We start from the raw sequence: 25,398 nt of genomic DNA on the forward strand, positions 1-25,398 counted from the left end.
GTTTGGGGTTTTACCAATGACACAACATAACGAATGAAGTACAGATCGGAGCGCCAGCAGTAGAACTGCGTGAATGACGTGAAACATTACTCCAGGTATTTTACTGATGGGGAACAACGTTATAACATAACTTAAAAGGTTAATTTAGTCACTCACAAGGATTAAAAATGTTGAAATCTTTAACCTTTACATGGTTCAGCCGTCATCTGCAGGTCGTCCTCAGAAAAATCACAGAGTTTGCCACACGTCGGGGAAGTGTCGGCTGTTCTTTCTTCCAAGGCGTGGCCAGTCTGACAGTCCTGACAAGTCCATCAGACTGGCCACGCCCCTCGCTGCCCGGTGGCCTCAGAGCAACAAGGCGTATGATCACTATCATGATTGATAGTGGCGGTGCTCCATTACCAGACTTTGATGGTGACGAGGGAGTGTTTCTCCTGTCCCACACCTGACACCCTTCTCCAGAGGTTACGCTCCCTGTTGCCCTGAGACCACCGGGCAGCAGGGGGCCTTGGAAGAAAGAACAGCTGATGAGTGACACTTAAGTGACACTTGAAGACCAAGTTTTTATTTCGCTAAAATTGAACCTCCAAGTCCTCAAAGGAGTGTTGGTGGCTTTGAGGTGGAAGTAGACAACTGAACACTGACTGTGGGCCGCTCATGCTTTCCCTGCGGTGTTGAGAGGTTAACATTTTAGGCTCCTGTACGACTGAGAGCCTACACACACATCATACTAGTAAGACAAGCAGACACTATGCTTAAAGATTATAACATGGTAGCAAAAGGTGGTGTCTCCTTTAAATGCCATCTGATTAGAAATCTTAAAGAAGAACAGACTTGACCCAGAAGACACAACGCTTCGATTCAGTTAACTCCGCCCCCTCTCTCCGAGCGGATCTGCCCATGCATTAATAGCAGTAATGTAAATATAAATATCACAAACATGCAAACATGACATCTGTTCAGACGCTCATGGGTCTGTTTTATAAATTAAAATCAGGCCGTAGGGCATTACATTACAGAAGTTGTGCTCTTCCTGTTTGACACTATGACGTAAAAAACGTCAGAGTGTCTCAACTCAGTGTTTTTCCAGCAGATTGCGGAGCAGCTGCTCAGAGAGCAGGATTCAGGAGGATTGCTGAGAACTGCGTAAATGAATCCACAAACCACTGGGGGGGTTTGATAAGGAAATAGCATAACAACATGGCTAAAAGCTCCAAAAAGTCGATTTTGCATGAGATCCAGAGATGCTGTGTGTATCTATAACCCAGTTTGAAATATAGAAATAGAAAACACTTTATTGTCTACCATGCACATTGATGGCAGAAAATTGCTTTGGCTTGCTCATACATTCGAATACATTTGCCCAGCAATGTCCATAATAAAATCAGTTCATTATAAAATCAGTATAAAATCTAGCCCAGCAGTGATTGTCACTCCACCTTTAACATCAATGACAGCTTGGAGTCGTTTGTGGTAGTTGTGGATAAGGTTCTTTATTTTTTCTGAAGGTAAATATTGGTCAATTCTTCTTAGCCTCCAGTTCCTGTAAGTTCCTGGGCTGTCTTGAACATCGTGTTTGAGCGCCTCTCCCACAGTGGTTCAGTGATATTGATATATGTATGACTGTGTTCTCCCCGTGTCTGTGTAGGTTTCCTCCGGGCACTCCGGTTTCCCCCACCACTAAAAACATCTACAATAAGCCAGGATGAATGAGGGTGCGAGTGTGGGACAATGGATGCAAATGATCCCATGGCGACAATCCGGTGTTTTCATTAACACTAAACCAAACGCAACATTCACACTTACAGGAGAAACTCGGAAAATTAGAATATTTAGAAAATTGTCTGTAAGCTATAATCCTCAGAATTATAACACAGCTTTGCATGTAATGAGTCTATATCATACATTAGTTTCACATTTTAAGTTGAATAACAGACATAAATGAACTTTTGAAGGATATTGTAGTTTTGTGAGTGTCTCCTGTATTGGGATGTGACTGAGAGCAGACATGTCCACATGAAGCAGACGTGTTGTGCAGGTGAAGAGTCGTCCCGGGACGTCTCCTGTCCTTAGACCTTTCCTCACGGCGAGGAAAAACTCCAAAACTACCCAGTGGGAGAAAAGAGAAACCTCGGGGAGAACCAGGCTGAAGAAAAGATCCACTCCCATGGACGGACAGGCAGACTGACCCGGGGCTGAAGGGGGGGGGGACTCGCTTTTCTTTGTTAAGGAGAAGAGAGAGTTAAAGTTTGGGAATAAGAGGGAGGGGAGACTCGCTTTTCTTTGTTAAGGAGAAGAGAGAGTTAAAGTTTAGGGTTAAGAGGGGGGGGAGACTCGCTTTTCTTTGTTAAGGAAAAGAGAGAGTTAAAGTTTGGGAATAAGAGGGGGGGAGACTCGCTTTTCTTTGTTAAGGAAAAGAGAGAGTTAAAGTTTGGGGTTAAGAGGGGGGGGAGACTCGCTTTTCTTCGTTAAGGAGAAGAGAGAGTTAAAGTTTGGGGTTAAGAGGGGGGGGGGACTCGCTTTTCTTTGTTAAGGAGAAGGGAGAGTTAAAGTTTGGGAATAAGAGGGAGGGAGAGAGACTCGCTTTTCTTTGTTAAGGAGAAGAGAGAGTTAAAGTTTGGGGTTAAGGGGGGGGGGAGACTCGCTTTTCTTTGTTAAGGAGAAGAGAGAGTTAAAGTTTGGGGTTAAGAGGGGGGGGACTCGCTTTACTTTGTTAAGGAGAAGGGAGAGTTAAAGTTTGGGGTTAAGAGGGAGGGAGAGAGACTCGCTTTTCTTTGTTAAGGAGAAGAGAGAGTTAAAGTTTGGGAATAAGAGGGAGGGAGAGAGACTCGCTTTTCTTTGTTAAGGAGAAGAGAGAGTTAAAGTTTGGGAATAAGAGGGAGGGAGAGAGACTCGCTTTTCTTTGTTAAGGAGAAGAGAGAGTTAAAGTTTGGGAATAAGAGGGAGGGGGAGACTCGCTTTTCTTTGTTAAGGAAAAGAGAGAGTTAAAGTTTGGGAATAAGAGGGAGGGAGAGAGACTCGCTTTTCTTTGTTAAGGAGAAGAGAGAGTTAAAGTTTGGGAATAAGAGGGAGGGGGAGACTCGCTTTTCTTTGTTAAGGAGAAGAGAGAGTTAAAGTTTGGGAATAAGAGGGAGGGGGAGACTCGCTTTTCTTCGTTAAGGAGAAGAGAGAGTTAAAGTTTGGGAATAAGAGGGAGGGGGAGACTCGCTTTTCTTCGTTAAGGAGAAGAGAGAGTTAAAGTTTGGGGTTAAGGGGGCTGGGACTTGCTTTTCTTTGTTAAGGAGAAGAGAGAGTTAAAGTTTGGGGTTAGGGGGGGGGGAGACTCGCTTTTCTTCGTTAAGGAGAAGAGAGAGTTAAAGTTTGGGGTTAAGGGGGGAGAAAGAGTCAAGGGGGGAGAGAGAGACTCACATTTCTCCGTTTAGGAGAAGTGTGAGTAAAGGGGTAAAAAGAGGGGGAGAAAGAGAGAGACTCAATCTTCTTCGTTCAGGAGCAGGGTGAGTCCATGTTTGGGGTGCAGGTGGGTGAGAAAGAGAGAAGGGGGGGGGGGGGGGGGGGCTTTTGTGTTTAGCTGCAGCAAGGCTTGCAGATGAATGTACAGACACGGGACCACAGTGACGGCTTCTTGTGCAGTTCCAAATCGATGTGAATTTGCAGATACTTCATGACTGTGGCCTCAAACGCCTCCGTGTCCATGAGCAAGGCTTCACAGACTCTCTTGGATTTGCCGTATTCCCTGTTGAGAGACTGCATCACACCTTTGACCACGTTATTCAAGTTCTTCTTTAGTTTTCTGCACTGCCAGCCCTGCAGGTCAATCTCCTTCTGGGCTTTTTGAGTCAGGCGATCTGCGAAGGGACGATAACTGTCCTCTTCTCTCTCAGGCAGAGGAACGTTCTTGTAGATTTTTCGCGTCAACTCCAAGACGACAGTTTGAGTCATGAACTGCCCTTCAGTCAGAGCTGTTGCCTCTCGTGGAGTTTGAGCAGAGACGGTTTTTGGAGACGACTCTGTTTTTGGAGAAGACTCTGTTTTCAGAGACGACTCTGTTTTTGGAGATGTTTCCTCTGGTGGAGTACGCAGGACGATGGCCGGTACATCTGCTGACACATTCGAGGGCACACATGCTTTGGGATGTGTCATGCTTCGCTGGAATATGTCGTACCGTTGGCTGTTGAAGGAACGCTGCTCCATGCAGATTTCATACAGGTCCACGTTGTTAAGATAATCCAACGAGTCCTGCTGCGTGAAGTTGCAGAGGTTCTTGATGAATTTTCTCACTTGACCTTGTACAAAAGTGCTCAAGACTGGGAAATGTGAACCCGTCGTTTGTCCCATGTCAAACAGGAGGGCAGATTGTGAGCCAGCTTGTCCCGTGCGAGCGGCCTGCTTTCTGCACAAGTCATACACATGGAAGTGGCAAAACATAATATTAACGAGCTTGTCCAGAAGCCTTTTCATATCTTTGCTTTGGAGGTAATCATTGACCCTTCGTTGACCGGCGCGTGACCCAGAACACGCCCCCATATTCATCTGTCGAAAGATGTCGTCAACATCTTGCTGGATTTCGTTAAACTCTTTCTCTGGCGTTCTGAGCGGGCTGAGGCTCGGAGACCCCGCTGGGCTCGCCGCTCCGCCAGGGGGAGATCCTGCAGCTGACGACGGGCTGGCAGATGAAACTTCCATCATGATTTGACTCTCAATGCTTTCCTGCATTTTTTTGAAATTCTTCCTTGCAAAAACATTGAAACAGGGATAGCAGGGACCGTTTTTGCGCTCGTCCACTGATCCCGCTGACCTCGCGCGCTTCTCTGGTTTGGCACAGGAACACGTCATCGCGTTCAGGCACATTTTGAGACATTTCTTGGCGCGATCCAGCATGTCCCGGCTTGTCTGCACGCTTGGCATTTTGAGAGGGACGTTTAACACCCTCTCCAGTGAGTCCTGTGACCCCGTGGAAAGGATGCTGTTGACGTTTTGAGAGACCTCGTTCTCTAAGAGCACGGTGAGCTCTTGAGATTCGTTGCTCAGATCCACAGCTTGAGTGAGGGGGACGTTCAGAGCCTGGCCAAACATTAAACCGACTGACTGTTGTAAAACGGTTGTTATGGTCTGAAACGCCCGGTTTGCCTCGTCTTCACTCAGACACCTCACTCTCACTTCGTCTCTGGGTATGACCAGTCTCAAAACGTTTGCTGACAAGGTCTGGATCAGCTGTACGAACATTGAGAGAAGAACGTTCGTCGTTTCAACATCACAAGTCCCGTTTGCCAGCATCGCCCACTCAGCAGGGCTTATCCGGTTAAAATGGGTCCTCACAATTTGTAGGAGACCTTCCGAGGTGACGGTGACCTCGCCGCGAGCCTGTAGCCTCATCATCTCCATCGTTTATTTTGTAGCTACGAAACAGTTGCAGAGAAATGTGTGAGACGCCTCTGTCCTTCACTGTCTGAGCTGTAATGGCCGACCCTCAGAGAACCACACGCATACATTACCTTATCAAACATTCCGCATATCATTATAGAGTTCTATGCCCATATATGGTCATGTTCAAAGCAGCCGACAGGGGAGAAGCGAAGAACACTTCTAATTCTCCACCGTAACTTTAAAGTACATATGACACTTTAGACACAATTAGATTTTAGATTTTGCTAAAGATTGTACTCAGCTTTCTATAGTTTGGACATTTCTTGTTATGTTTATAGTTTCACTTCCTTATTGGACACCGGCAGGAAGTGACATCATTGAAGCAAACAATTCTAAACTGTTGCCATGCCAACCATGTTAAGTCAATGGGAAATGAGTCAAACTGCTGGAACTTTACCTTTATTTATGTCACTTTCTGTCATTAATTTAAAAATTAAAATAACTTTCCTGCCCAATATTTAATTTGGTATTTTTTACTTTATTGTGCCATAAATTTCATATTACAATTACACGATTAGCATGTCAGAATTAACACACTATGTATATATATGTATATATATTTATTTTGGGGGTGTGGGGGGATGTGGGTGTCGGAATGTCAATGTAATGACGACGTATGATCACACAGGATTATATCCCTTTCATTTAGTTCTGTTTTACTTATCCATCCAATCACGTAATCCTTCCTCCCCATGTGTATCCCATCTTTCTCTTCTGTTGTGTCCTGTTTCCTTATCACTTGTGTAATTGTGCACTTTGTATCTTATATACTCATCACTTAATAAAGAAAAAAAAAAAAAATATATATATATATATATATATATATATTTATGCACTTTTCTGGACCGAGATGTCTGATGTATTTCCTGGGATCTGTTGGAGCCACTCCTCCAGTTTGAGGGTCACTGCCCTAAGTGCCCCAACGACCACGGGCACCACTGATGCCTTCACCCTCCAGGTTTTCTCCAGCTCTTCTCTGAGCCCCTGGTATTTCTCTAGTTTCTCGTGTTCGTGTTCCTTTTTCCTTTTTCCTGATGTTGAAGTCGCTTGGTATATATATATATATATATATATATATATATATATATATATGTATATGTATATATATATATATATATATATATATATATATATGTATATTTATATATATATATATAAGTGGTGGGCCGTTAACGGCGTTAACGTGCTGCGTTAACGCGAGACTCTTATCGCGCGATATAAAAAATATCGCCGTTAATCTATTCTCAAAGCTGGGTTGGGAGCTGGGTCTATACTCTGCTATGATGACTTTCACCGTGATATTTTATGCAGGGCTTAAAGTATTCCTGCCTGAGGCCTCTGACACAAGCAAAGTGTATCAGACTGCAAATTATTTGTCCGGTTTTTCCGCGCATTTGTAAAAAACTTGCCTTTCCCACACTTCTTACAGTCCATGAATGCATCTCACGCGCAGCCTCGCTGTTACGTGATTCCTCTGAAACCAAAACAACTGCCATGCTGATGCTGGAGCTACTTTTGTTATGGATTAAGTTTTGCCAAATGGACGCTATGACCAGACGAGAGAGAATCGGATAAAGAGGCGAAAGAGCAGCAGGTTCTACGACTGATCCACAGTGAGTTTATTTACGTATTCGGTGAGAACAGTCGGGCTAACGGGGTCGCATCACCCGCGCTAAAAATAATAAAATAAGCACTAAAAGCCCCGCACGAGAGCGCAGTGTCGGACCTGCCCCGCTCCGCGCCTCCTCCTGCAGCCGTGCGCGCGGTGAGACAGGTGCGCGCGGTGAGACAGGTGTGCGCGGTGAGACAGGTGCGCGCGGTGAGACAGGTGCGCGCGGTGAGACAGGTGTGCACGGTGAGACAGGTGTGCGCGGTGAGACAGGTGTGCACGGTGAGACAGGTATGCGCGGTGAGACAGGTGTGCGCGGTGAGACAGGTGCGCGCGGTGAGACAGGTGTGCGCGGTGAGACAGGTGTGCGCGGTGAGACAGGTGCGCGCGGTGAGACAGGTGCGCGCGGTGAGACAGGTGCGCGCGGTGAGACAGGTACGCGCGGTGAGACAGGTGTGCGCGGTGAGACAGGTACACGCGGTGAGACAGGTACGCACGGTGAGACAGGTGTGCACGGTGAGACAGGTGTGCGCGGTGAGACAGGTGTGCACGGTGAGACAGGTGCGCGCGGTGAGACAGGTACGCGCGGTGAGACAGGTGTGCACGGTGAGACAGGTGTGCGCGGTGAGACAGGTGTGCGCGGTGAGACAGGTGCGCGCGGTGAGACAGGTGCGCGCGGTGAGACAGGTGCGCACGGTGAGACAGGTGTGCGCGGTGAGACAGGTGTGCGCGGTGAGACAGGTGTGCGCGGTGAGACAGGTGTGCACGGTGAGACAGGTGTGCACGGTGAGACAGGTGCGCGCGGTGAGACAGGTGTGCGCGGTGAGACAGGTGTGCGCGGTGAGACAGGTGTGCGCGGTGAGACAGGTGTGCGCGGTGAGACAGGTGTGCGCGGTGAGACAGGTGCGCGCGGTGAGACAGGTATGCACGGTGAGACAGGTGTGCACGGTGAGACAGGTATGCACGGTGAGACAGGTGTGCACGGTGAGACAGGTGCGCGCGGTGAGACAGGTGTGCACGGTGAGACAGGTGCGCGCGGTGAGACAGGTGCGCGCGGTGAGACAGGTGCGCGCGGTGAGACAGGTGTGCACGGTGAGACAGGTATGCACGGTGAGACAGGTATGCACGGTGAGACAGGTGCGCGCGGTGAGACAGGTGCGCGCGGTGAGACAGGTGCGCGCGGTGAGACAGGTGCGCGCGGTGAGACAGGTGTGCGCGGTGAGACAGGTGCGCGCGGTGAGACAGGTGTGCACGGTGAGACAGGTATGCACGGTGAGACAGGTGCGCGCGGTGAGACAGGTGCGCGCGGTGAGACAGGTGCGCGCGGTGAGACAGGTGCGCGCGGTGAGACAGGTGCGCGCGGTGAGACAGGTGTGCGCGGTGAGACAGGTGCGCACGGTGAGACAGGTATGCACGGTGAGACAGGTGTGCGCGGTGAGACAGGTGCGCGCGGTGAGACAGGTGCGCGCGGTGAGACAGGTGCGCGCGGTGAGACAGGTGCGCGCGGTGAGACAGGTGCGCGCGGTGAGACAGGTGTGCACGGTGAGACAGGTATGCACGGTGAGACAGGTATGCACGGTGAGACAGGTGCGCGCGGTGAGACAGGTGCGCGCGGTGAGACAGGTGTGCGCGGTGAGACAGGTGCGCGCGGTGAGACAGGTGTGCACGGTGAGACAGGTATGCACGGTGAGACAGGTGCGCGCGGTGAGACAGGTGCGCGCGGTGAGACAGGTGCGCGCGGTGAGACAGGTGCGCGCGGTGAGACAGGTGTGCACGGTGAGACAGGTGTGCGCGGTGAGACAGGTGCGCGCGGTGAGACAGGTGCGCGCGGTGAGACAGGTGCGCGCGGTGAGACAGGTGTGCACGGTGAGACAGGTATGCACGGTGAGACAGGTGCGCGCGGTGAGACAGGTGTGCGCGGTGAGACAGGTACACGCGGTGAGACAGGTACGCACGGTGAGACAGGTGTGCACGGTGAGACAGGTGTGCGCGGTGAGACAGGTGTGCACGGTGAGACAGGTGCGCGCGGTGAGACAGGTACGCGCGGTGAGACAGGTGTGCACGGTGAGACAGGTGTGCGCGGTGAGACAGGTGTGCACGGTGAGACAGGTGCGCGCGGTGAGACAGGTACGCGCGGTGAGACAGGTGTGCGCGGTGAGACAGGTGCGCGCGGTGAGACAGGTGTGCGCGGTGAGACAGGTGTGCGCGGTGAGACAGGTGCGCGCGGTGAGACAGGTGCGCACGGTGAGACAGGTGCGCGCGGTGAGACAGGTGTGCGCGGTGAGACAGGTGTGCGCGGTGAGACAGGTGTGCGCGGTGAGACAGGTGCGCACGGTGAGACAGGTGCGCACGGTGAGACAGGTGCGCGCGGTGAGACAGGTGTGCGCGGTGAGACAGGTGTGCGCGGTGAGACAGGTGTGCGCGGTGAGACAGGTGTGCGCGGTGAGACAGGTGTGCGCGGTGAGACAGGTGCGCGCGGTGAGACAGGTGCGCGCGGTGAGACAGGTGTGCACGGTGAGACAGGTGTGCACGGTGAGACAGGTATGCACGGTGAGACAGGTGCGCGCGGTGAGACAGGTGTGCACGGTGAGACAGGTGTGCACGGTGAGACAGGTATGCACGGTGAGACAGGTGCGCGCGGTGAGACAGGTGTGCACGGTGAGACAGGTGCGCGCGGTGAGACAGGTGTGCGCGGTGAGACAGGTGTGCACGGTGAGACAGGTATGCACGGTGAGACAGGTGTGCGCGGTGAGACAGGTGTGCACGGTGAGACAGGTGTGCACGGTGAGACAGGTGCGCGCGGTGAGACAGGTGTGCACGGTGAGACAGGTGCGCGCGGTGAGACAGGTGTGCACGGTGAGACAGGTATGCACGGTGAGACAGGTGTGCACGGTGAGACAGGTGCGCGCGGTGAGACAGGTGCGCGCGGTGAGACAGGTATGCACGGTGAGACAGGTGCGCGCGGTGAGACAGGTGTGCACGGTGAGACAGGTATGCACGGTGAGACAGGTATGCACGGTGAGACAGGTGCGCGCGGTGAGACAGGTGCGCGCGGTGAGACAGGTGTGCGCGGTGAGACAGGTGCGCGCGGTGAGACAGGTGTGCACGGTGAGACAGGTATGCACGGTGAGACAGGTGCGCGCGGTGAGACAGGTGCGCGCGGTGAGACAGGTGCGCGCGGTGAGACAGGTGCGCGCGGTGAGACAGGTGTGCACGGTGAGACAGGTGTGCGCGGTGAGACAGGTGCGCGCGGTGAGACAGGTGTGCACGGTGAGACAGGTATGCACGGTGAGACAGGTATGCACGGTGAGACAGGTGCGCGCGGTGAGACAGGTGTGCACGGTGAGACAGGTGTGCGCGGTGAGACAGGTGCGCGCGGTGAGACAGGTGTGCACGGTGAGACAGGTATGCACGGTGAGACAGGTATGCACGGTGAGACAGGTGCGCGCGGTGAGACAGGTGCGCGCGGTGAGACAGGTGTGCGCGGTGAGACAGGTATGCACGGTGAGACAGGTATGCACGGTGAGACAGGTGTGCACGGTGAGACAGGTGCGCGCGGTGAGACAGGTGCGCGCGGTGAGACAGGTGCGCGCGGTGAGACAGGTGTGCACGGTGAGACAGGTGTGTGCGGTGAGACAGGTGCGCGCGGTGAGACAGGTGTGCACGGTGAGACAGGTATGCACGGTGAGACAGGTGCGCGCGGTGAGACAGGTGTGCACGGTGAGACAGGTATGCACGGTGAGACAGGTATGCACGGTGAGACAGGTGTGCACGGTGAGACAGGTATGCACGGTGAGACAGGTATGCACGGTGAGACAGGTGCGCGCGGTGAGACAGGTGCGCGCGGTGAGACAGGTGTGCGCGGTGAGACAGGTGTGCACGGTGAGACAGGTATGCACGGTGAGACAGGTGCGCGCGGTGAGACAGGTGCGCACGGTGAGACAGGTATGCACGGTGAGACAGGTATGCACGGTGAGACAGGTGCGCGCGGTGAGACAGGTGCGCGCGGTGAGACAGGTGTGCGCGGTGAGACAGGTATGCACGGTGAGACAGGTATGCACGGTGAGACAGGTGTGCACGGTGAGACAGGTGCGCGCGGTGAGACAGGTGCGCGCGGTGAGACAGGTGCGCGCGGTGAGACAGGTGTGCACGGTGAGACAGGTGTGTGCGGTGAGACAGGTGCGCGCGGTGAGACAGGTGTGCACGGTGAGACAGGTATGCACGGTGAGACAGGTGCGCGCGGTGAGACAGGTGTGCACGGTGAGACAGGTATGCACGGTGAGACAGGTATGCACGGTGAGACAGGTGTGCACGGTGAGACAGGTGCGCGCGGTGAGACAGGTGCGCGCGGTGAGACAGGTGCGCGCGGTGAGACAGGTGTGCACGGTGAGACAGGTGTGTGCGGTGAGACAGGTGCGCGCGGTGAGACAGGTGTGCACGGTGAGACAGGTATGCACGGTGAGACAGGTGCGCGCGGTGAGACAGGTGTGCACGGTGAGACAGGTATGCACGGTGAGACAGGTGTGCACGGTGAGACAGGTGCGCGCGGTGAGACAGGTGCGCGCGGTGAGACAGGTGTGCACGGTGAGACAGGTGTGTGCGGTGAGACAGGTGCGCGCGGTGAGACAGGTGTGCGCGGTGAGACAGGTATGCACGGTGAGACAGGTGTGCGCGGTGAGACAGGTGCGCGCGGTGAGACAGGTGCGCGCGGTGAGACAGGTGTGCGCGGTGAGACAGGTGCGCGCGGTGAGACAGGTGCGCGCGGTGAGACAGGTGTGCACGGTGAGACAGGTGTGCGCGGTGAGACAGGTGCGCGCGGTGAGACAGGTGTGCACGGTGAGACAGGTGTGTGCGGTGAGACAGGTGTGCACGGTGAGACAGGTGTGCGCGGTGAGACAGGTGTGCACGGTGAGACAGGTATGCACGGTGAGACAGGTGTGCGCGGTGAGACAGGTGTGCACGGTGAGACAGGTGTGCACGGTGAGACAGGTATGCACGGTGAGACAGGTGTGCGCGGTGAGACAGGTGCGCGCGGTGAGACAGGTGTGCGCGGTGAGACAGGTGTGCACGGTGAGACAGGTATGCACGGTGAGACAGGTGTGCACGGTGAGACAGGTGTGCACGGTGAGACAGGTGTGCACGGTGAGACAGGTGTGCGCGGTGAGACAGGTGTGCACGGTGAGACAGGTGTGCGCGGTGAGACAGGTGTGCACGGTGAGACAGGTGTGCGCGGTGAGACAGGTGCGCGCGGTGAGACAGGTGTGCGCGGTGAGACAGGTGTGCACGGTGAGACAGGTGTGCGCGGTGAGACAGGTGTGCACGGTGAGACAGGTGTGCGCGGTGAGACAGGTGTGCACGGTGAGACAGGTGTGCGCGGTGAGACAGGTGCGCGCGGTGAGACAGGTGTGCGCGGTGAGACAGGTGCGCGCGGTGAGACAGGTGCGCGCGGTGAGACAGGTGCGCGCGGTGAGACAGGTGCGCGCGGTGAGACAGGTGTGCACGGTGAGACAGGTGTGCGCGGTGAGACAGGTGCGCGCGGTGAGACAGGTGCGCGCGGTGAGACAGGTGCGCGCGGTGAGACAGGTGCGCGCGGTGAGACAGGTGTGCACGGTGAGACAGGTGTGCACGGTGAGACAGGTGTGCACGGTGAGACAGGTGTGCACGGGAATGACACGCTTTGTAAACCCTCCCGAGCTGCTGCCGCTGACCCGCTGTAAAAAGCGAAACGTAACGCCTACATACTGAACAGAGCCTCGCACTGTCACAAATACCCGATTCCAGTGGAGTCTATGTTCCGCAAACGCGCACACAGTGGCGTGAACGCGCACACGTGTCAGTGCCAGCCAAATCTAACCAACAGCCTGATTAACAAACTATGACACTTAATCCTTTATTACTAGACTATTTTCAAAAATATTACACTTTACATTTTGGTCTATACTTGTATTTTACCTCCCATATATTAAGTGTTGGGAATACATTAGGTCCAAGTGCAGAGTAAATGTGTAATAAAAAAGTTTAATAAAAAATATTGGCCTAGGCTACATTGCCTATATACAGTAGCCTCTATCTAACGTTTTTCTTTTTTCTTTTAAAGCACCGATAAAGTCCCGGATCTTTTTTCTGTAGCAGGTCATAGTTGCAGAAGAGGAGATTTAGTTAGTCACCAGAAAATTGATTGACACAAAGCTACTGACTGTAAACAGTTCATCAGGACCTCTAATGTCGGCCTACAGTTCAAAATTAATGTTTAACTGAATAAACAGTTAGTAAACACAAGTGCATCTTCTTGAACATGAATTATTTTCATCACCAATTATCGTAGTAGAACGTTCTCAAGCAGTTTGTAATGCATTTTGGAAACAGGAGATGAGCCCCTGGTCTAACGCACCAGGGGCTCATGTATATATATATATATATATATATATATATATATATATATATATATATATATATATATATATATATATATATATATATATATAAATATAAATAAATCAATAAAAAAATAATGATGCAAGGATTTGCAATAAATACAATTAAAATATTTAAATTTAGCAGGTCCAGTTTATTGCTAGTCACCTTTTTAAATAAACCTCATTTTTACATCTTCACTTGCTTACAACAATTCTGCCAATGATTTTTTTGGCACCAATGTGGAACAAAACTTTTATAGTGAGTACAAACATATTTCGGTGGTTCCATTGCTAAATAAAGTTTTTGGGGAAAAGGAATAAACAATACAAGGATGCAGTGCATTATGGGTAATATTTTGCTCTCCGAAACAAGTGCATCCTGGATACATGAGCCAAGTCGAGCTGCGTGGGGTCCAACTGAATTGGAACAGCACTCGGCAGCGTGTGATGATTCCGTCCGAAGTGGTCGAGACCTCGAGGATCCTCGCGATTGAGAAACAGCCATCGTTGTCACTTTTACTGCTTTTTCATGGACTAATATATCGGTCTACCCTCTTTTAAAACACAACAAATAAAGGTTTGGAGTATTTAGCTCTGTGAATGTGAAATCTTGCTAGAATATTCCAACCGACCATCAAAGAAATAATGATGCAATCAGTGAAACTATACTTCACGTGCCAATTGCGATGCTAGCCCAGGTCAGGACGCTCCCACTGCCATAGCGTTCCAGAGAATGTGTGAAGAATGCCCCATAAAGGCAGATTTAATTACAAGGCGCACAAGGGCTGGGGGTTTGCATGTGCAATCAGTCACGGCTGAATTAATGAATAGATAAACAATGAGGGGACCAGCAACACAGACACAAGCCCGGAGTCAGCGGCTATAGGCATCTCTGGGTGTAGAGATGGACGGGAGCTCCAGATAGGCCATGATGGATGGACACGTTCTGGAAAGTGATGCATGTTTTTCCCAACATGGCTATAAATTAAGGCCCGGCCCAAAAAATGTTGGGGTCCGATGCCAATATGAAGCGGTTAAATAAGCCGATATTTTAAGCAATTTGATAGATTTTCATCTCTCAAATAGCCTATAGTTGAACATTCATTATTATAGTAAAGGTTTCAATCATAGAAATTCTGATTGGCTGATGCTGATATGCACTGCTGATATTTTTGCCAATATTTTTTTTTAAATGTGTTGAACTGTGACAGCAGGGGGCGCTGTATGAGAGGCATAGGGCTGATTTATTCAAGACTTTCAGGTCTTCTGAAATTATACAAAAAAGTCTACAGCATAAAAAATTGGTGTACAAACCGATTTTCACTGCTATGCTTCTCGGTGGGAGGACTCAAATGTCGTCCTTTTACCAGCCGATACCCAATATTGTATAATACCCAAATATCCTAATATAAATCTTTTGGGAGAGAGTACAATTGGCTTGTTGCACGGTATGGCTATGCTAGTTCCTCTGACCTGAAGTTGTGAGCACCAGTACCTCCTGTCTGTATTCTTTTCCTGGAATGATAATCATATTGTCTAAAGATTACTTTGTGGGCAGTGAGTTCCCGGTAGATGATCATTTACTGTGTGTTCAAATCTTGATGTAGGATGTAACGAGTTCAGCTATTAAAAAAAATGGAATAAAAGGCACTATTTCAAATTGTATAATGCATGAAGTTAATGTTAGCCTTTAGCTTCAAGACAAACTCACTGATCCTTATGAACATAGATGTCTCCTCTACGGAAATATTTACACTGTACAGCAACTCTTTAACCTGCAGTAAGTGATCATCTACCAGGAACTCACTGTCCACCACAGAATCATTAGTAAATACAATGATTCGAACGGGTCTAAGCTAATCTTAATGGAGATTAATATGAACAGGAAGTACTAGCACCCACAACTTCAGCTCAGAGGAACTAGCGTAGCCACATTGTGCAACAAGCCAATTATGATGGTTGTCACTAGAAGGTGCAGTTACACGTATGACCTGAGGTGGCAGTAGTGAGTATAAAATGGCCAACTTGAATCTAGTCTCTTTAAGTGTTTCAAGTTAAGTGCGATTAATTTCGATTCATATTTTTAATCGCACTAAACCTTATGTAATTAATTAATCGTAATAATCGAAAAAAAAAAGCCCCGGCCCTAAAAAAAACTTTGCTTGCTTGCAATAAAATTAATATATTTGCATGAAGATATATACCATACGGCTGCTACAAAACATACACTCAAGTTTTTTTATTTATGGGAAAATGACCATTTTAAGATGATTTTTGAACGTGTCCATTTAGTTTTGTGTACAGTCTGTAAGAGAGTGAAGAACAAAGTAACAATTGCTCAGTATTTGTCACTTATAGCAGTCTTGATCAACATCTATTTGTTATTTCTGTCAAAAATAATCAGCATACACATTACATGGGCTGCCTGTCTCACAACTCGTTCCCTATTTTAATCTATAATGGAAAGCACTCGTACTATACTTATACTGTAGGTCTATGTGAAATTGTCCTTCAATGTGAAAAGCAATAAGGCACATTCTTAGCGGTTAGCACTTAACACTGGCAGACTATTTTGGCAGAGATGGCATCTATACAGGATTAAAAGACAAAGTACCACAAATGCGCGGCATGGGCGACCAAACAAATGGCGGTGACATTCCAGAGGGCCGTTTACGGCTGATCGTAGCCTAAATGTCAAGCGCTGGAGTGGCAGAGAGGAGGAGGCGAGGCAGGTGTATCCGTCTAGACGCTACAATGAAATGAGTGGTGCAAGAACACGAGAGAACAAGCCGCTGTGCTATTACTGCAGCGCTGATGTGTTTATAGCCCATAGAGATGACTTATCCACCGCAGGCCAGACAATGGATGTGGCTTTGTGGTCCAATTTACGGCATCATTTTGGGGCTTGGACACTTCACAGCGATGTGGTTTCAACTGCATTTTTATACATAACTTAATATCACTCACTATGAAGCTACATATTTCACCCCTCTTTCCCAAATTATCTCCCCAAGATGAATGAAATTGGTTTGATCCTCACTGAGTATGATATAAAAGCAGACATTTGTGATAAAAGTCTTCAAATATAAAGCGTTGGCAGCGATTGTGAACAGGCAGGCTAATGTTGTTAGCATTAGCATGACACTAAAGTGCTCGTGAAAGCTGTCAAACGTGCTTGTGACCTCCTAAAAAAAGAAAAAAAAAAAACTCCTTGTGGAAATGTTAGGAATGAGTTTGGACAACAACAAACAGTTCAAACTATATATGCGCGCCATTTTATTTTTTATGAACAAGTAATCAGGCTAAGATTCAAAATTTAAATTCACGATTCATCAGAGTATTTGATGATTTTCCCAATTTTTCTTGAGACAGTAATTTCAAGCAGTGATACAATGAGTCATCGCTTTCGATATAATGAAATCATTTAATTTTGTAACACACACAGTTCTTTGCTCTAAAACGGCTGATATATGCCAAGTAGGGCTGGGCGATATAGCCTATCGATATATATCGATATATATTTAAATGAGATATGGAATTAGACCATATCGCATATATCGGGATATTTCAAATTCAGATAAGCTATTACGTTACCAAAAAGAAACACGGAATCTCAAGCCGATTTTTATATTGTTATCTCTTCATGTATAAACGCTGCCGTCAGAAAAAGATATTTTCTAGGCAATTTTTATTGAAGATATTTTTTTTATTTAAATGCACCTTACGAAGCTTTGTTATACAGTGTTTATGTTTACATTTTATAGTGAGTTTTCAGTAAAACTACTCATATTTGGCTTTGACTTTGACTTAACATTTCATTTCACAGCTCTCACTTTGTGGAAAAATATCGTGATATATATCGTATATCGATATTCAACCAAAATATATCGGGATATGACTTTTGGTCCATATCGCCCAGCCCTAGTGCCAAGCGACAAAAAAAGAGGAAAAATAATGGGCTATTTTTATTTCAAAACAGCGCCACATATTGCTTTGCTTGAAAAGGGTCTCATGCTAATTAGCAGCATGTGCTAGTTTTCTGATGCTAAAATAGAAAAGATTATAAATAGGCCTGATTTGATGCACTTTGGTCATTTGTATTCAGCACATAAGCAGATGAGGTTGTCATGTTTTTAAGGGGTAACTTTTGATGACAATTCATTTATTCACACATTTCAAGCAGATTACAGCACGGCTAGCGAATACAGTTAGCATCTCTGCACTTGTTTGTTCATGGAGACAATAAGGTCTGACGCTCCACTGTTAGGAGGAAAGAAAATTATCAACTCAAATAAACTGCAGCCTAGTGTCAGTGGAAATAACCAAAGATTTGCAATTACTTTAAATGCCCCCCAGGCCCAAACGCTCATTATAAAGAGCGCTAAGGAGGAGCATGAAACAAAAGAAACCATTACCGTCGCAGTGGCATGTTGGACACGGTGTTTCATACGGCACAAACAGCCTGCACAGCAACTAGTGCACACACCCAATTTATTCTGCAGCCAATGACAAAAGGCGAAAAACGTCAAGTCATCTCTTCTCCAGCAGAGGACAGACACTTCAGGGAGATGGGAGGGAGAAGTCACAAGAAAGCACTTTCATTCTGCAGTTTAGACTTAAAAGACAACTATACAAAGAGTAAATAAAAAACTATACGAAGAAATGGGAAAAGTTGGGCTTATTAGAAAGGCATTCTGAGTGAGGGACATGTTGACTTGACTTTTTCAGTAAAAGCACATGTAACATATCCAAAGAACTCTAGTTAAAGTTCAATTATAACACCAGAAAGATGCAGATAATATTTGTTGTGAAAAGTAGTAGGGGCTTAACAAAGTCAAATCTGTTTAGAACCTACTTTGGCCAAATCGTCAAACACTTTCAAACAATCCTCTTCACGTTAGTCATCTCTCAAGACACGGCGGCTTTCCAATGATTCCCTCTTAAAACCTGTCAGTGCTTTTCCACATCTTTGTCCTCTCCTCCGTAACGGTCTCCATGGTGATCGCTGCCTGCATCCCCTGCTACCAAAACCAGCACCAAACACACGGCAGTCCAAGTCCCACTCGGCATTCATTAACCACCTCATGTGTATGGAAATGAACTGACGCAAGTTTAAATTGCTCTATTAATACAGGACTTACTCGTGACAAGACGCCCCTGGGTGCCGTTTACAGGAGAGACAGACAGGAAGTAAGGATTGTAATTAGAGCCAATAGGGATTTTTTTTTCTCCAGTGTTTTATGGGAAGCACCACAGTGAAATGTCAGCTGCCACTTTGCCTTTGGCACCGAGGTTGGATGCCGGAGCCCCTGCTGTTGTAGGACCATGCATGATAGCCATCTAATTTCAGATCTTTGTCTTGTCATTTTTATTGACATGATGAAAACCAATAAATAATGAGCAGGTCATTGTACCAACTGGACGTATTGGCTACAATGAACACACGTCTAAACAGTGGCTCTCAAAGCTTTCCCTCCAAGCTCAACCATCAAATATTTGACCTTCCAAGTACCACCAGGCTAAGATCAATCAGGACTAAACTTGGCCTAAAATGACTCAAAATAGACCTAAATGTGATTCAGTTAGGCTGCATAAAGCTTGCCTGTCATTTTTTCACTCACGCAAGGAGAGGTGGGAGTTCATTGCACCAAGAGACAAACATTAAAGTTCTTCAAATCCATCCCTCCATCTTCCTCCGCTTTAACCAGGGCCGGGTCGCAGAGGCAGCAGTCTGAGCAGAGATGCCCAGACTTCCCGATCCACGCACACCCCCTCCAGCTGTTCTGGGGAGACCACGAGGCGACACCAGGCCAGCTCGGAGACATAGTCCCTCCAGTGTGTCCTGGGCCTTCCATGAGGCCTCCTCCCAATAGGACATGCCTGGAACACCTCGGGCCAGGAGGCATCCAGAACAGATGCAACGACTCTACTCCGAGCTCCTCCCGTTTAACTGAGCTCCTCGCCCTATCTAAAAAGAAATTGGAATCTGTATTGTGCATCAAAATCAAATTCCAGTATCGTGACAATGCTACTTCTCAAAAACTTCAAACTTAACTTCTCCTTTCTTTAGCTTGTTGTAAAATTTGACCAATAAATTGAATTAATCATTAGTAGATACTGAGAAGCCATAAATAGGGAGGCAGAAGTCATTATCAGCAATATGGCTTCACCTTCCCCTCTCTGTTACTAATTACACGCACAATAAGTGATCTAGCGAGCTGTTTGAATACAAATAAAAATAAATAAAAAATAGCTACATGCCTGTTTTAATTATTCGATTTGCAAACCAACACTTTGACTTGAACCATTTTCGGCCTCTCTCCTCACCGGTAACGATACTGTACATAGCAATTTCCCCCCTCCCCAAGTTCACCTTTCCTTACGACTTTGGCTCTGAGCCCGTGTGTCGCAGCCCGATGGGTCCCTTTCTCTTCCATCCCTCATAACTATACTTCCCGTTGCCTCGGGCGACCTCACTCGGGGGGGCGGGACTTGGCCGCGGGCAACACCTCGAGTGCACTGGCCCACGCACGGACTTCAACCATCCATCAGTGCCGCCAGCAGCCTTCGAATCGGCCCATATGCTGCGAAACCGGGAATAACAGGGACAGGGATGGATGGAAGGAGAGGTCTGGGTACGGGGATGACCAAGCAGAAATGAGAGAGAGGAGATTAGAATGAGCCCGTGTGCCACCTGGGTTACACCTGCGCCACAGTTTGAGAATCACTGCCCAGACTATGACAAAGAAGAGGCTCCGACTGTGCGGCATATGGCCCCCTCTAATCTGCCACCGCAAGTCTGGGTTTAATGCAATGTTTGACTTCAGGAGAAAAAACTAGGTCACAAACATATTAGGGATACATGCCCAATATGTTCAATGATTGGTACGTTTCTTTAAGATTTGATTTATTAAAAAGGCTCGTGCATGACTTCAAATAAAATACATTCAACTTGACAAATACAAACTTTCTGGAAACATTCTCAACCCAAACATCCCAGTTTTATCACGCTGACTTTTGGTAAACTCGATGATGTCGCTACAAATCTGACTTTGATCTCGACAAGCGACAGACTTTGCCGTTTTGCCGAAACCCACTGGGCTAAAGTTGCCACGGTAACCATCGGCGCTCTCAGTAGTAACCCCATCACACATGCGCTCAGTGGGACGCTCGTTTTTCCCCGTTACCCCCGGGTCGACTCGCACTGGGGGCTAATCCGTGTGGGTGAGGCCGGCTTCAGTGCGCGTTATCGCCCTCCCGACACCTGCTCGCACCCCACCACCGCTCATCCCCGCCCCCTCGCCGCCGTCACATGACCCAGAGGAGCGGCCCCAGACGAGGGGGGGGGGCTACAGCCGTGTGCCCCTCTTTATGGACTTATAGAGCATAATCCTATTAGGGCCAGTCATCTGCACTGCATTACAAATGTGCTGATTTATCCCAAAACTGGACCTCAGCCTGTGTCCCGGGACGAGCCAAAGCAAAGCAACTTATTTTACAAGAATAAAAAAAAAACATTGAATTAGCTACTGCTTTGGCTGTGCAATTAAACGTATATTTCACCACATGCTTTTCCTGGCTCTTCGAAGTGCAATTATGTAATGTCCACACAAAAACACTGAACACAAGCTTTCACTTTTGGTTAACGATGCACTAACAAATCGATGGCGTCACGATGAACCCTCTTAAAGCGCAAAACGGCTCCTTTGATGGATAATGGGCTTCAAAAACGCTGAGGACAGGCGTGTGCTCCTTCGGCAAAAGCAGCTGTAGAAGAAGAAACGACCAAAATGGACGGGAGTATTGAAAACTGTGTCAATGTAGCAATGAACGCCAAGAATGTTTTTGACAATTGAGCGTGAAAACATCTCATTCTCACACGACAAATCCAATCATTTCGAACACCAACATCTTGTTATTGCACACAGTGAGTGTACAATTGTTTTTCAAGGTAACACTGATAATTATCTGTCCGGCTAAAGGTGCATGGGTTTGGGTCTATGTTTGCTCAGTGTCAATGACCTTGGTTACACCTCTGTGCTGCATTCTTCATTGAATGTTCCTTTTTACAAACCAGGCTATACCTTGCTAACACTCTAAAGTTGTATTATCATTATTGTAACAATATTTAAAACAAAACCTCTTTGTGTATACAAGCCAGATCATCAAATACCACAGGGCTTTGTCAAAATCCAGTGGGCATTAGTGTAAGTGGTAAAGCAGGTTAAATATTCACACACAGAGTAACCATTTGTTCATTTTGTTCATTTTTGTTCGAAGATGAGCCAAAATAAACAAATAATAATAACAATGAATGAATAATAATGAATAAAACGTTTTCCAGTCGCACGGTTTCCTCCATGACATCCCGAAATTGCCCACTTCCTGCGCCTGAATCGCATCCCAAGCAGTTGCTCTTTGAAGCGGCGGCCGTATAATTGGCGGTTACGTAACGGGAGGCTCGTATCTCGGCTCCCGGTGGCCCCTCTTCGCTTGGCACTCGGGGGCCCGTCGCCATCAGAGGGCGGAGGGGCACATCGGAGTGGCATGGCTGCAGGGGAGGAATGCCGGGAATTTCCCCTTGTAAACACTTTGTCCTCATGCTCGGACGCTCGCACACTCTTATCTCGGGCCCTGTAATCACTCTGATGGGAGCCCGCTTATCTGTGTGAGGGCCAAAGCTGAGGGATGGGGGGGGGGGGGGGGGCAAGTGTGGAAGGGGTCAGATCGGGATGACACTGCACAAAGGGGGTAATGCTTGTAGCCTTACCAAGAGATCAGCGATCGAACGGCGACAGATGATTTAATGAGTTTGATTAAAGGAGACAGAGGAGCAAAAAACACAATGAACAAAACAAGTCTTCCTTTTGTCAAGCTTGAACAAATCCATGGCCATTTCTCCAGCTTATAACATCCCCTCCTTATATCTAACTTGCTGAGAGATCGATTGCGTTTTCTTTTTTCTTTTTATGGGAACACTCTTTAGCCAGTCCAATCTTAAGAGGCTGAAGAGAAATGCATTTTTCTTCTGGGTTCAGCAGCGCTGCCTCTCGCTTGCGCACGCCTCCCACTGCGGGTCCTGTATCCGAGCCCTGCACTGAATGAAATTTGTTCAAAGTGGCTCGGTTAATACCGCGTGGCATTTAAAACAACACAGGAAGAGAAGTCGCACTCTAGATCCTGCCGTTGTTTAGTCAGGCTGCTCTGTAAGAGGGAAAGTCTGTTCCGGAGACGCACAAGTGAAAAAAAAGGCCAAAAAAACAAACAAATAAAATCAATGAACTGAAATGCAGGAAAAGGAAAAGAAATTGCGCAGTGGAGAAGAAGTCTACCTTTAAAGTTTTACACTTTTCCATTCAGTGCTTTATCTCAGGTGGTTCTGCTAATGTGGCCTTATGCACAGTCTCTAAATTTCAAAGAGTAAAAGCTGAACGACTTTTCAAATCCAACTCAAAATAATCCATTAACGACTTCCCTGCACGTTAATAAAACAAACCTCGCTTCTGTGCTCATCATGCCAATAGGGTCATTCCACTAATCCCATGTACCGCTCGCTACCAGTCATGAGGGAACTGTGAGTTCAAACTCCACTGTGTCGACAACATTGGTGACTTCAGGTTTTCCCTTTTTCCCGGAAATGTCCAGCTCTGGGAAAGCTGAGATTTTCCGGGCATTCTGCAGCGTTCCATGTGGACTTTTCCGGACATTTGTGATAAGGGGGCTACAGCTGCAGTAGTGGAGATTTCTTTAAAAAAAAAAGTTTCCCAGTGTGGATGGAAGATGGTATGGGGGACATATAGAGAGGACACAGAAGGCTACGGCACCTCATGGAAACACTGGCAGGAAACAGTGATAGTCCATGGGAGAGCGTACTAGAGCTTAATACCAATAGTTAACAGTTATTCCAACATGTTACAAACAAAAAATATTCTGTAAAAGTGAATGAGAAACTGCGTGACACAAGAGTACATCAAAGAGCAGAGGTCGGCAAGATGTTTTGTGGTGGAATGATTTTCGTCCTTGTTAAAAGACCATGGGCCGGATCTCCCAAAACCTGGCCCAAAGCAAACATGTGGTATTTACTCACTGATATGTGCAAATAATGTCTCTCAAAATCCTGTTGGGGCCCAGAGGTCCTGCTGTATGTGGTCCCTGCCCTTCTCCTATAGAAGGATTTACTGTATATTAGTGCATTTCTAGTCTTGGTGCCAGTGTTCTTCTCATACACCCCTAATACCCCTAATATCCCAATGTGTCACTTCACTCCAGAGGAGGTTGTCAGCTCCACATGACAGCACCCCTGCTGACCCCTGGACTCTCCAGTAGCCTTTTCTACCCCCCCATCAACAAGCACCTCAGCGCACCCCCCACACAAAAGAGAGTGGGATTCAATGAGGGGGTTTGTAACCAAACATTCCTATGACAATGGAAAGGTTCAATTAGGGCTCGCTTTACTGTGCACCCTACCATTCCAGTCTTCTGCCAGACAATACGCTCTAAAGAGACTCCAGTCTTTGGTTTTCATAGAGTTATTTGTGTTGTCTATGCCATGTTGCCACTGGAGTAGCCCCACTTGAAGGGCATGCAGGGCAGAGCTGGGGGAGATTTATGGATGGTACCTGAGGGTTGGTGTCTGCAAAGGAAACATAAATGTGGGTTTTGGGGAAGCAAACTGGCCTTCAAACAAGATTACATCCAAGCAATTTATGTCCACCATTCATCATCAAGTGTCAGACATGTCAGGGGGCTGTCAATAGTTTTAGAGCAAGACTGAGTCGCAGACATAATATGCTGGCAACATCTAATGCTATAGAGCAGAGGTGACAATGTGAATGTTGAATACAATAAGCTGGGATCCTGGACCCACATCTATAAAGGGCTTGGCAAATGCCCAACAGATGATTTTAGGACACATTTGGATTTGCCAAATGTGACAGCAGTTCCAACATATGCACCAAAACAGACAGTTTTGTACAAACGTATACGAACTCCAAAAGGCATGGTTTACCAAACAAACTTGTGCATTTAGCATTGACCAAGGAACAATAGCCAGTCATCCAGCACACCACGGGTTTGGGTCAGGACAAGCGGTGACATGGTTATGCGTAGCCCGTTTATTATGAGGCTATTATTAAGCAATATCACTGTATAATAGATCCATTCAAGCATCTGCCAGTGGCACTGCTGTAAGCCCGCAAAATGCGATGAAGCTGCCCAGGAGCTGTCCAATCTGAAGTAGTCATAAACTACGGGACTTACCTAGTACACAAGGTGCGTCGTAACGTCGGGTACTTGCCGTATCCGTGAAGAATTCACCCCCAGCACCGCCGTGTCCCTCCTCAGCCCGTTCAGGAGCACATGTTGTTAGAATATGTCACTCATACAATACGGGAACAGATTAGGAGGGAGCCCCAAGAAGACTCGAGGGCTGCGGGGAGCGGACTGAGCAGAGCGACACGGTGCGTCCAGGCGGTGGGCAAATGAGATGCACTGAGCGCCACCCCCTCCGGACCTCTGGGACCCCGCTCTTCACACACCTTTGGCGCGTATTCCACACGGTGAGGACACATGCACCGAGCACCGTCTGTGCGTGATGGAGCCGCTTATAATGCGTGGTGCGTAATTAAGACGCGCGATTGGAGGAAGCACGCAAGGTGCCACCCACCGGTGCTTTTGGCCGTGAGGAGTACGGACAGGGAATTCTAATGAGGCTCTGCAGAGTTTCCCCAGCGATAAGACGGCTGTCCCGTCCCGAGTAAAAGTTAGCCCCAACAGGAGATGCTAGCGGTGACGGAGCAGGCAGATAGTCGATCCGAAACTTGACGCTCGCCCTGTCCGGCCACCTGCCGCACTGTGATGCGACACCTTGACACCTGTTGATAAAAACCTCTAAAAGGAACGACGCAGGCAATTTTTAGAAAGAAAAAAATCCTATCAATTTCATAGATG

The 25,398-nt window shown here is 48.4% G+C and overlaps 1 protein-coding gene across 1 annotated transcript in view; it reads right to left on the minus strand.

Moving 5' to 3' along the window:
- Positions 1 to 25,381, minus strand: part of tmem108 (transmembrane protein 108) — a 63,635-nt gene extending 38,254 nt beyond the window's left edge. The window contains exon 1 of the mRNA XM_079576081.1: positions 24,709 to 25,381. The gene's annotated coding sequence lies outside the window, so the exon portion shown is untranslated. The remainder of the gene's footprint in view (positions 1 to 24,708) is intronic.
- Between the last annotated feature and the right edge of the window lie 17 nt (positions 25,382 to 25,398).

Source organism: Gobius niger (assembly GCF_951799975.1).
Source record: "Gobius niger genome assembly, chromosome: 18".
Lineage (NCBI taxonomy): Eukaryota > Metazoa > Chordata > Actinopteri > Gobiiformes > Gobiidae > Gobius > Gobius niger.